Genomic DNA, 12,938 nt, shown 5'->3' with positions numbered 1-12,938 from the left:
GTATGGTATCTAATTGCCTTGTGAGTTTTTGTCTAAGTTTTGTAGAGCTTAGAAAGTTTTGTGCAATCATTGAAGTTATTTGAGTCCTGAGTATGACAAAGCTTTACTCTAGCAGAATTGGGGGTCAGGATTTGGGCTTTGCAATCCAGGCATCCTTCTGCACATCGCCTAACTGTAAGTAACACAGCTGTCTACCACAGGGGAAAATTTAAGGAGAAAATCAGCCTACAGAGTGTAGGGAGGAGCTACTGGGATAAAAACTGGAGAGAAAGCGCAATGACTAAGGAAGCTGGAGGGATGTGGAAATTCCCAGATCTAAGAGTTAGTTTGCACCTTCGGATTCATCAAGTACATTTAAGCAGCCCCCTCCCAAAATTTTCTCATGAAAACCACAGTAGAAACAATCATTCTTCATTTTGTTTTCCCACCTCACAGATTATTAATGAACTCTTGAAAGTTCACATGCGCAGTGCTGGGACGGAGGGGCGTCGCCCCCAGAGTGGGAACCAGGTCCTGTCTGCCCCGGGGCTGAGGTTCTTTGGAACCTGCCGCACTTCTCTATTCAGATGAAACGGTACCATCTGCCCCTCAAAGCTGCAAGGCATTATTGAATTATTATTCCCACCTCCGTTTTTGTCTCATTCTTGCTACTAAAATAGGGTACATATTGTCTCATGTTCAAAGTGACAAATTGAAATCTCAATTCTTATCAAACACCTTCAGAAACTAAACATTTATTCCACTAAATGCTTTCATTTTGACTTATCACTGCAAAAAGCTTCTTTAGAAAGAATGCAACATTTTAATAGCAGATGCTGTCTTTTGGTGCACGCAGAATTAGAGGGAGGCAAGGGAGGCCCCAACATTTAAGGACACACACACACACACACACACACACACACACACATACACTCAGCAATCATAATAAATAATATTTAAGGTTATATTTTTAAAAATCAAAATTAATGCAAAAATTCATCATGAACAAAATTTTAAAAAATTAAAGGCAAATTGGTATTTAATTCATTCACTTGTTGATTCCAAAAATATTTATTGAATTCTAACTAGGGGAAAGAAATATTTTATGAACTGAGAATACTGCAGCGAACAAGAATGGCAAGGTCCCTGCCACCAGGTAACATAGAATAAAGGCGGCCTCCTTTCCCTTTGAAAACACTGTGTATCAATTAAGTAAAAGCCGGTTTCAGTGCTAGTTCTGTTTGCAAGGTTTATAGGAAAAGCAAAAATCAGGAAAGAGGGGAAAGACTATCATTCACACCATCTTTAACTAAAAAAAAAAAAAAAAAAACAAGAAAAAGAAAAAAAAAAGGCGTCTGTTAGCGATCCCAGCCAAAAGAAATGGGGGAATGGCCGCCACGGAGGGAATGAGGGGGAGTTGCTACTGCAGTACCAGAAAGAAGTTTAAGATTCAAAGAAAATCAACCACTTCTCTTTGTTCATTGTTTATGGACAACTACTACTGAGCACTTGTCACTGCCAAAACCATTTTTAGGCCTCAGGGATACCGTGCGGAGCAAGATGGGCAAAATTCTTGACAGAACATACCTTTTAGTCATCATTAGGAAAAGACTACCTCACTGTCTGCCTACTTTTCCCAAGATCGTGGCCAAAAGAACAATTTTTCTGCAAGTGGAAAACTGAGTGGAGTCTTTGCGGGATAAGAAATTAATGCTTCACCTTTTTTCTCCCAATTTCCACCTGACTGGCTAACAGAGACCTTTGCTACAGAAAGTGTCATACTCAGATCAGCAGCACAGACATCACTTGAGGGCTTGTAAAATGCAAGAATCTCTTATTCTACCCACACCTACTGAGTCAGAATTTACATTTTAGCAAATCCCCAGATGACTCATCTGCTCATTAAAGCTTGAGGAGCAATGGTTTAAAAATAATAAATGAATTCTTAAAAAGAAAAATATTACCCACAAGTGTATCTTCATAAATAGTTTATTTTTTCTACCTTTTAAATTCCTGCCCATATCCTCATATACTTCATATCCAGTCTTAGCCAGAGTTCATAAAACATCATTTTTTTCAAAGTTATTATTTACTGATAATATTCCAAAATCTTTTTAATTATTGTGTTTATTGGCTACATAGAATTTCCTCAAATTTGAATATATCACGTACATTGCCAAAATTTCAAAATAGTTCCTAAATCTTTAAGGACAATATTTTAGGTAGTATGGCTCTAGCCAACTGTTAGGTATGTGTCCCCTCAAAATTCATATGTTGAAGTCCTGATCTTCAATATGGCTGACTGTATTTGGAAGGGGGAGGCCATTAGAAGGTAATTATGGTGAAATAAAGAGTGGTGTCTCTATGATAGAATTGGTGCCCTATGAGAAGGGTGAGACTCCATCACATGATGGAGAGACATCATGAGAGGAGACAGGAAGAAGGCAGCCTTCTGCAAATCAGGAAGAGAGCCCTCACCAGACATCCAATCTGCTGGTACCTTGATCTTGAACTTCCATCCTTGAGAACTGTCATAAATAGATGTGTTTTTTTTTGTTTAAGTCACCCCATCCCTGGTATTCTGTTAGAGCAGCCTGAACTAAGACACCAACATAATGTGTGTAGATTCTTAGTTGCTTGGCATTCATTGTCACATGTAAGATAAGATATCACTAGCTACAAGCATGCTTGAATTATTGTTTGATTTTACCAAACTTGTGTACAAAAGGTTTGTTACTATATGCCGTCTCCAGAATTAGTGAGAATGAGTGAGTACCAATTTTACCATGATATCCCTGACATTATATTTTTAAAAGATACATACCGTGTTTCCCCAAAAATAAGACCTAGCTGGACAATCAGCTCTAATGTGTCTTTTGGAACAAAAATTAATATAAGACCTGGTATTATATTATATAGCACATTATATTATATCATATAAGACCCAGTCTTCTATTATACTAGTAAAATAAGACCTTATATTAATTTTTGCTCCAAAAGACACATTAGAGCTGATTGTCCGGCTAGGTCTTATTTTTGGGGAAACAAGTTATTATATATTACCGAGAAGCCCTCTGATTTCCACTTTGTGACTTCTGGCAAATGCCATTAAAAATTTCAAATAAGCCAGGATTGATTATTTTCGTTCTCCATGGATATACTAAGAATAATCTTGGATTGTTTTGCTTGAAATGGAGGTTAAATTTGATGACCAACCATATCTTTGCTGTCTGACTTCAAAACTGAGACACCTAAGTATCAGTTAGTCATATGCAGAATCCACTCTCTGGTGCCAAGAGTTTCTTTTTGTCAATGAAGATAGGCCAAAAGGAGACAGATATCCCAACAGGCGTGGCCATCAGTTTAAAGACATGGTTACCGGTTTAGTTCCTTTAAAATGTATGCATTTGTTTCATGTATGACACAAAGATATTAAGTAAATACCACCAGAAGACATAACAAAATACTACGAATCCAATTTTTAAAACGTAACTGAAAAGCTCGGTTATTGTTAAATTTGTTTTGTTTCTTTTATTATTGGCAGAATTCTATGATATTTTAGTAACAAATAATTATACCATCTATCTTCTAAAAAGCCAGGTAAGTTAAAAAAACAAAACAACAGAAATCTTGCCATTTAGCTCCATGAGAAAAGCAATTCCCAGTTTCACATGAATATTATTTCTCATATGTGTACTTCCACCCATTCCCACTCACTAGTTATAAATCACTAGCTTTACTGGATTAAAATATGGAAAATAACAGACTTCTCAGTGGATTACGGTTCATGTTTCCATTTCTCATGTGTTTGCCTTTGCAACAGAGTGGAGCAAACTGTTTGCATTCATAGACTGCAATCTTTGACCTTCTAATTGAAAAATTGTATGATGTTTTTCTTAAAAACAATCATAGTATAGGAGTGCAGTAACTAATACTATGGTTAAAATGGCTTATGTTTAATTGACTTTAAATACAATAAAATCATGCAATATGATAGCACTACATAACTTTTTTAGCCATCTGGTATTCTTTAAATTATACTTTTTATAAATGTGTAATGGAATAAGGAAATTCACAAACATTTTTATAATCATTTTTGTGTCAAATTAACTTAAATTTAGAAAGCTATAATTTTCATACATGTTTATGGTCTGAGAGTAAATAAAATAAGCTATGACATGATAAAAGCCAAAATATTTTAAGACACCATGGGGGTTTATATTTATGCGCACTAGGAATGTTTAAATGAACGTGAATAACACTGTACTGTCATGTCCCAAAACAAAGGTACAAATAGATTGTTTGACCACCTCACTGCATAGCACTTTAAAAAAAATCCCTCGATGCTTAATTTGTTTTAGTAGTATAAAAGTTGATAACGATTCGTCTTAGGGGAAAAGGAAGTGGCAACAAATATTTAAAGTACTAAATGACCTTAGGAAACAGAAAGTACACATATTCCAAAGATACTCAGTAATTTGATATTTTACAACATATGTTCTATTTTTATAAAGTCCATTAGTTACAACTGAAGCTTTCAAAGCATAAGAGAGGGGAAACTTTCATTCATGTGACACTAGGACTTGGATTTTCATCGAGTCAAATAACAAGGTTTTATACTTAGCTGAGCTCTTTAGGGGATAGATGATTTAATTCTTTCCATTAAAAACAGTGTAACTAAATTAACCATGAAAGAAATGAAATACAAAAGAATGCTTATTTTAAAATATCAGTTTCTTGATGTGCAGTTCAGGAGTAGAAATGGACAACAATCAGAGGAAATAAGTAGTAGGACAGCACAGAGACATGTATTAGATTCACTGCCAAGTACAGAGGTGCCAAAACAATGGATACACATTTTAAGAAAGGAAAAACCTGTATTAAAATTGTAATACTCAATATATACCAATAACAAAAGATACAAATCACATTTGACTTCTGCAATTACAAGAGGTGCTCAAAGTGGTTACCATCAGCGTCCAGACACTTCTGCTTATGGCGAACTACAGCTTAAGCAATGTTGACCAAAGTGTCCACTTGTAAACATGTTTTTGGCACCGCCAGTATGTATCCATTTAACTGAAGATGGATTTTTTAAAATTGTATACTGCATGCCAATTAAAAAACAGAATTTGGAGTTTCACCTAGCATCTTAGAAATATGTCAGTACCTGTCAAGGAAACGCATGCTATCCGAGTAGTTGCTTTCATTCAGACTATATTTCAGAACATTTCCTAAGTGTAGGTAAACATTCACTAAACAACTCTGCAATAGTAATACTTGGCTTTGAGTTTTATTTGCAAAAGACTGTGAGGCGAAAACTGATAGAACTGAAAAGAGAAATAGACTGATCCACAATAATAATCGAAGATTTCAATACCCGTCTCTAAGAAATTGATAGAATAAATAGCCATAAAAACCTATATGGATATAGAAAAGCTAAAAACACTATCAAAAATCCCTATATTAAAGTTCTATGCCCTCCTCATACCTCAGAATAGGACCATACTTGAAGATAGGGTCTTTATAGCTCTGCATACAGGGTCTTTCTTAAGTTCAAATCAAGTCATTAGGGGAGGATCTAATCCAATATAACTGGTGTCCTTATAGGGAGAGGAAATTGGGACACAGACACATAACAGGAAAGACGATGTGAAGACACAGAGAGAAGACGGCCACTGTAAGCCAAGAAGAGACCTGGAGCAGATCTTTTGCTCACAGCCCTCAGAAAGAACCAACCCTGTTGACACCTTGATTTCAGACTTCTAGTCTCCAGAACTGTAAGAAAACTAATTTTTATTGTTTAAGCCACTGGGTCTGTGGTACTTTGTTATGGCAGCTCGAGCACACTAACACAGTGCCACATTATCTGATTCTCCTATTGCATCTGTCTGTTGTCAGTCATTGCAGTTAACAGGCTGTGATGTAGTTGCTTATTTAAATTGCCTTTGTTTTCTATAAGGCTGCAAGTTCCATTAAAACAGGGGCCATGTTTCTTTTGTTTGTTTGTTTTGTTCATAGTTGTATCCTCAGGCTCTAACTCAGCACCTGTTATAAATTATTTTTAAAAATGTAATCATGACCTAAGTGGCATAGTTACACAATATTTAATAATTTTAATAGGTGAAATCTGAGTTGTGGCAAATAAGTAGGAAAACAAAAAGAAAACCATAGTGAATGTGTAAGCAAAATACTACTTTAAGAATAGTTTGAATGCCTCATATATAACAAAAACTTAACAGACATTAGGTTATTTCCTTCCCATTTTGTTCGTTAGAAAAATGGGAACAATGAAAGTTATTAATAACCTATCCAAGAACATACAAGATATCACAGAATGGGGTCTGAATCCATCAAAAGCAGCTGTCAGCAAGCTTTTTCTATAAAGAACCAGCCAGCAATTACTTTAGGTTTTACAGGTTATTCAGTCTCTGTTGCAACTACTCAACTTGGCTCTCACAGTGTAAAAGCAGCCGCAGATACCGAGTAACAGGGTAGGTGTGCCTGTGTTCCAATAGAACTGTACTTGCATAAACAGGTAGTAGACTGGATTTGGTGGTGGTTTGTCAAGCCCTGATCTGAAGTCTTGTCTTTTTAATCTATTATACCACACATCTTAACAAAACAATTTAAAATTGAAATGCAATCTTTATTCCCCCTCTTAAAGCCTGTGTAAGAATCTCAATTAAGAACTGTCTGTGTATTTTTAACACATGATGTATCCCTCACCGTGATGGTTTAATTAGTATACAATCCATGCCTAGTTAAATGTAAATGAAGTGCTTACTTCATGATAATTTGGAACGCTCTGTTGTAGCATGAGTAGTTATTAAAAGCATCATTGACATGATTGCTTATTTTGTTTCAAAATTTATTGTCAAGATGCAAGTTGGCAGGTTGTATCCATTCTTTTTCTAAATACTAAACAATACTATGGCATGGAAGAAAAATGTCAACTAGAGTATTTTCTTTGGGGTTATATTATAAAAACGGGTACGATAGTATTAATACAATAGGTTGTGTACTCGTATTGTTTCAACAATATATATGATATACTAGAAATCATGGTCCCAGCCCGGCGGTCACTTAGTATTTTGGTTGGGTTAAGAGCACACCCTTAATATCTCTATTATATCAGTTTTCACCTTGCATGGTAATTTTTTTTTTTTTTGGTCTGAAAATCATGATGGAGAAAGTAACTGTCTTTGTATAAGAAAGAGGATTCTGGAATCTTCAGAACAATTTCTTTCACTGAATAACTTTGGCAAATACACATAGATGGGCTTCATTAGGTAACATTTATATTGTAAAATCCATCTAAATGAATAATTTCAACGTGTCTTGTAGTTAAGAGTCACATGGGATTTATTTTTACTTTTGTTTTTAAAGGAGCATTCCCTGTGGCCACGTGCTTCCACAGGCCTGAGCTGAGGCCAGGGGTCTGCATTTTAAGTCAACAGTCTGAATCTTCATTTCAAATCCAGACAGGTTACCTGAGAATCACAATTTAGGAAGACTCACCTAACTTATTAGACCAATTTGAATGTTCAAGTAACTAGGTTTACACATCATGTTAAACTCTACAGAAATAGGATATAAGGAAATTGTTATGATTTTCAAGAGCCCTGGAAGAATGTCTGTGAATTACGGCACAAAGATGGAGTGGCATACCTTAACAGACATCATCCATGTTGACCTCTGAAAATAGAGTAGCAGGATCAGACAGAAACAGCGTAGAAAGAGGACTTACTCCCACAAAAGATGCCCTAAATCCACATCAAAGTGACATAACAAACAAAACCATTTATTTTCCTAAAAGTAAAACAAATGCTAGAGAAAAAGTGTCTTAATAAGTTCAGGAGAAAGGCACAAACTTGCAAGACAAAATAATAAAAAAAGAAAGGAAGCTGGGATTCTTATGAATATATTTAGTACTTGCTGGTCTAAAGTTAACTGTGCAAAACACTTTTCCAGAAGTGCATGCAAAGGAAGGCACTGACAAACTAAACAAAATAATGTATTAATAAAAGTAAAATAAGAGCCAAATTATTGGTCGGTTACACATACACTCAGATGTTAATCCAAATCAAAAATTCATCCCAGCATGTCATGTCCAGGCATCTTCTTGAGAACATTCATCTTGGTGATTTATATAATAAATTATCTAATATGAGAGTTAGGATCCACTTTGGCAAACACACTATGAATGTCCTATTTGCCCCGAGATTAGTAAAAAATATTTATGAATCTCCGATTACATGGAGAATTCATTGTTAAGAACCAACAGAAAAAAATTGTTTCCTTTCAAAAACATTTTCCATCCTTCCACTCAAATACTTAGAAATAAATATTAGAAAATATTAGATTGGACAGTTTAATAAATTTCAGGATTCTATTCATTTAAACACTTAATAAAAATAATGTAAAATATTTTTCTTCAATAGGCCTGTATTTTTTAAATGGTGACTAAAAATGAAAAACCAAGTGCATTTTAAAGTTTATATGTATATATTATAATTTTAAAATATGCTATACTTAAACTGTGGATGAAATATTTAAAATTCAAAATGGATTTTTTTGGAGACATTTTATTGAAAGCAATTAATTTGGTTGTTTTACTTGTGCATTGACTGTTTAGCAATTGAGTAGTTACTATAATTATGTCATTACAATAATTATGCAATTACTCTCTGTAATTATATCATTTAATTATTTAAGTATGCTTACAGGAATTCGTTGTATAATTAGAACATGTAATTACATAGTAAAATAGGAAACTGTATTTCAAAACACACTAAGTTGGGTATATTTGCCTATCCCAAATTACAGTATTCAAAGTATTAAGACTATTTTATTCTGTATAAAATGTCTTAAAAATTTTCTTAACTTTTTATTTTGAAAGTATTATAATTTTTTCAGAAAAGCTATATTCCCTTCATCCACATACCTCATTTAAGTTTTGCCAATTGTCTAGTTTTGTCTTTTTTTGCAAAATGTCTGATCCACATTCATGCATTGCACTTAATTGTCATATCTCTTTCGACTCCTTCAAGATGTATGTATGTAGGTATGTGTGTGCATGAATGTGTTTGCATACATGTGTATATGCATGTGTGTATGTGTGTTGCATGTATGTATTGTGTATGTGTGTATTATATGCATGTATATGTGTGTATGTGTGCATGTGGATTTATATGAATGTATGTAATATGGCTGCTGCCTCACACCCGAAAGATGAACCAGCACATCAGCAAGGTGTGAATGAACATTGAAATTGTAAATTTAATTAATTGAGCGTAGCTCTTGTTTTTAGATATCCATTCTTGTTTTCAGTTTTTCATGTATTGTAGAAAAGCAGAGATCAGCAAATGTGCCATTTCTTAAAATGTTAAAACTACTTCTCGGCCACCTTAGGTATTACCTATTTGCTATTCCTCTTTTCAGTTTCTAAGCAGCTGTGTACAAATAATTTTTTAATTGAATAATTTCACCTTCTTTGACATACTCCATCATTATTGACTGGTCAGGGCAAATGACTATATGATCTCTTGAGGGCATCAATGACTATAGTACAGAATTGACTACTAAAATTGACACCCTCATTAAACAACGATTAATTTTTATGTGTTTAATGGAGTAACCTCGATATCTGGATTGTTTCCTTTTATAGAACAGCTCCTTTTCTGGGTCTCAGTTTAGACAAAGTCCTATTACTATTTTTAATACTCTTGGGTATGTAAATTATTATAGAAAATACACAAACTACTGTACATAAGTCTTGTTTTCTCAAAATGCTTATTTTTCTGACATTTTCTTCAGACATTCAAAATTTAAACATTTTTGAGACAACAGAAAGGATAAAATAGAGAAAAAAATCCCATGCAAATATTTATAAGGAAGATGGTGGGACTCCCCATGAGGTAGACATTGTAATGGATTTGTACTGTGTCCAATTAGCTATGTTGGACCCCTTTTTCACAGTATTCCCTTTTCTTTATGATTTCAGGTGAAAGTAGGCCACAAGGGGAACCTGTGTGAAAACTAGAAGGCAGAAGTGAAAGAGGCCATTTGTGCGGTCGGTGTGAGGCAGGGGCCGCTGCGGTTTACTCACACCACTGCTGGGGTGCTCCGTCACCTTGCAGGTGTGGGACAGCAGCTGGCCCCAAGGCCCTCCTGCACCTGCCCGATTTCTTCTTTTGGATTCTGGGCTTCCTGAGTCAAGTGCACATGCTGCTCTGAGGTAAACGGTGCTGGTTTATCTGTCACCCATGGTAGCATGATTGAAAGCAGTGAGAGACAGATGTGGGTTCCAAGTAGACCTCATGATTCCATATTTTCTTTGTGGGCTCCAGTTTTCCCATGTGCTGCCCCAGTTTACACCCATCTTCCTGTCTGCCAGCTCTGCTGAAGTCAGGCCAAACAGTAGATGCAGAAACAACTGCTTTATGTCAGCTTCTTAGCTAGTTGCCACCATTGTGTAAGTTCTAATCTTTATAACAAATAGCTTACTCTGTGTCGTAATCAGTAGCTCTGCTTCTCTGACAAACACTGATCAGAACTAAAACAATATAATCAGTAGAAAGTAAGCATGATGGTGCAGAAAATTTGTTTGCATTATTTTTTGTTGTCTCTTCAGTGACTAGAGCACTTTGTGTTTGGTGTATAGTAGATGCTCAATAAATATTGTGGAATGACTGGTGCGCAGGATGGGAGAGGGAAGAGAAGAGGTGTGGGGGTACCAGGAGGGACAGAAGAATGAACGTGTTGAGGACCATATTGGTGCGTTGACCTTGCCACAGGACAGGTAATGCTAGTGCTTCTCCGTATCTAAGTCTGCACTCTCCATTATTTAGCCACTGGCCACATATGGCTATTGAGAACATGCAATGTGCCTACTGTGAATCAAGATGTCAGTACGCCTAAAATACATCCCAGGTGTCGAAACAGTAAAATCATGAGTGTAAAATAGTAAATTAATCATTTGTACGTTGATTACAAGTTGAAATGATAACACTTTGGATATTGAATTTAATGAAACATAGTGCTAAAATTAATTTCTCTGGTTTCTTTTTATCTTTCAATGTAGCAACTAGAAAAATTTTAAATCAAGTATTTGGCTGACGTATTTCTACTAGACAGTACCTGGCTACTCCTAAGTGGTTCTTGTGAAGAGGCTTCTAAAATCATTGCAACTCAGCGCAGCCTCGGTTATTATCAAGTAAAACTTGTCTTACAAACATGTTGTCATTTAATCTTCAGACGATTTCTTTGTTTAGCTACTATTGACTGATGAGGGGTCCTATCTTCAATGGGCAGCACTTTGGAAGTTACACATATTGTAACAAAAAAGCTCTTTAAAATCAGGAGCCATGTCTTTTAACATGTTTTGTAGCTGATTTTGCCAATGAAAGTGGCATTCCTATTGTATAAAACTAAAAAAATAGAATTCCATAAGCATTAAGAAGCTTTCTGTATCCACAGTCAAAAACTTGCTTTTGACTATATTGATCTAGCTCAGTCTCTCACTAGGAATGGTATTAAAATATCATACTCTCACTGCCTCCCAAAATCCCCCCCAAAAAAGGAAAATTCGCCTTTGATTACATCCTAATAGACATTCGTTTTATAACCTACATTTTATAATTTAAAATATACACACATTATTCTGGCAACTCTATGGATGACTTTAGAATTATGTTTTGAATATAAGTTGATCATACGAACAAAAATCCAAGAAAAGTTTTAAATATTTTACTCTGCATGTTTGTCAAAAAACTGTCTAATGGTAATTAATAATTTCTCTTAGGTACAACTGCAACTTCCTCTGTACATTTAGGTTCTGATTTTTCTTAGATCCTGTTTGATTTCACACAAAAAAAAGATGAATATTTTAAATACATCTGTTTGAGAAAAATTCATAGATGTTTGTATTGCATTTGAAATCTTGTTCCCCAGATCTAAATATGTCATTCTTTCTGAAGCAGGTATTGCCACATATTGTTTTTATCTAATCCTCCCATAAGATGTACAAATTCATGAACTTAAATAATGGATTCCTCTGGAAATAACACTTTTATGTAAATATTGCTTGCTAAACTACAGGTTAAAGGTGTGTAAAATAAAATTCCTTTTTCAGATGTTTAAATCATTTGACGTGAGTTAAACTTTTTATTTTAAAAAAACAGAATTTCCTAAATAAATTAAAGTTTGGAGACTATTTTACCCAATAATAGATACATTATGTATATCATTACACTATTAGGATGAAAGTGGATGCCCTTCATTATATGGCCTTTGCAATAAGGTTCTATTTGTTCTGCTATTCTAAACAATATTTATTACCAGTTAGTTTGTATTCCAATATCTGATAGTATACAATAAAATAATTTGAAAAAAAAACATTACTACAAATTGACCAAATGAATTTCTTTTCCTAACTTGTCTGGAATTAGTCTGAATTTGAACATGCTTTTTAAAATTACATAATCTGATAATTTTAAAATGCATTATCTTATAATTTTTATGGTTGGTTTGATTTTACAGAATCTGAAACTAGTTTAAAATTTACAAGACATTTTAATGACTCTCAGAAGTGATCATGACCAACCTCCCCCAGCTAGCCCGGTTACCTCCATTTTCATTCCACATATGCTATGTTCATTGGTGGACAGATAGGGTTACTACCATTACTTAATTACCTTCTAAATGCTGATGGCTCTCCTATCTTCTATCTATCTGTCTGTCTGTCTGTCTGTCTGTCTGTCTGTCTGTCTATCTATCTATCTATACATTTATCTACCCATCCATTTGCAAAATATTATTACTTGGCTGCCCAACAGGGACTAAGAATCAATACGACTGACACTGAATTCCATTTTCACCTTCTTCATTCCCACTCTCCAAACTTGTTTTTGCTCCTGCATTCACTGTCAACTCATGTTGCCACTCTCCACTTAGTC

At 34.8% G+C, this 12,938-nt stretch overlaps 1 protein-coding gene across 1 annotated transcript in view; it reads left to right on the top strand.

Annotated features, from left to right (window-relative positions):
- The window catches only part of LOC109446175 (uncharacterized), a 797,309-nt gene extending 786,156 nt beyond the window's left edge, over positions 1-11,153 (top strand). Inside the window, exon 10 of the mRNA XM_088798027.1 lies at positions 9,986-11,153. The gene's annotated coding sequence lies outside the window, so the exon portion shown is untranslated. The remainder of the gene's footprint in view (positions 1-9,985) is intronic.
- Positions 11,154-12,938: the final 1,785 nt, after the last annotated feature.

Source organism: Rhinolophus sinicus, chromosome 4, assembly GCF_057876585.1.
Source record: "Rhinolophus sinicus isolate RSI-liver-muscle chromosome 4, RSI-T2T, whole genome shotgun sequence".
NCBI lineage: Eukaryota > Metazoa > Chordata > Mammalia > Chiroptera > Rhinolophidae > Rhinolophus > Rhinolophus sinicus.
This window is presented reverse-complemented; position numbering and strand designations above follow the sequence as displayed.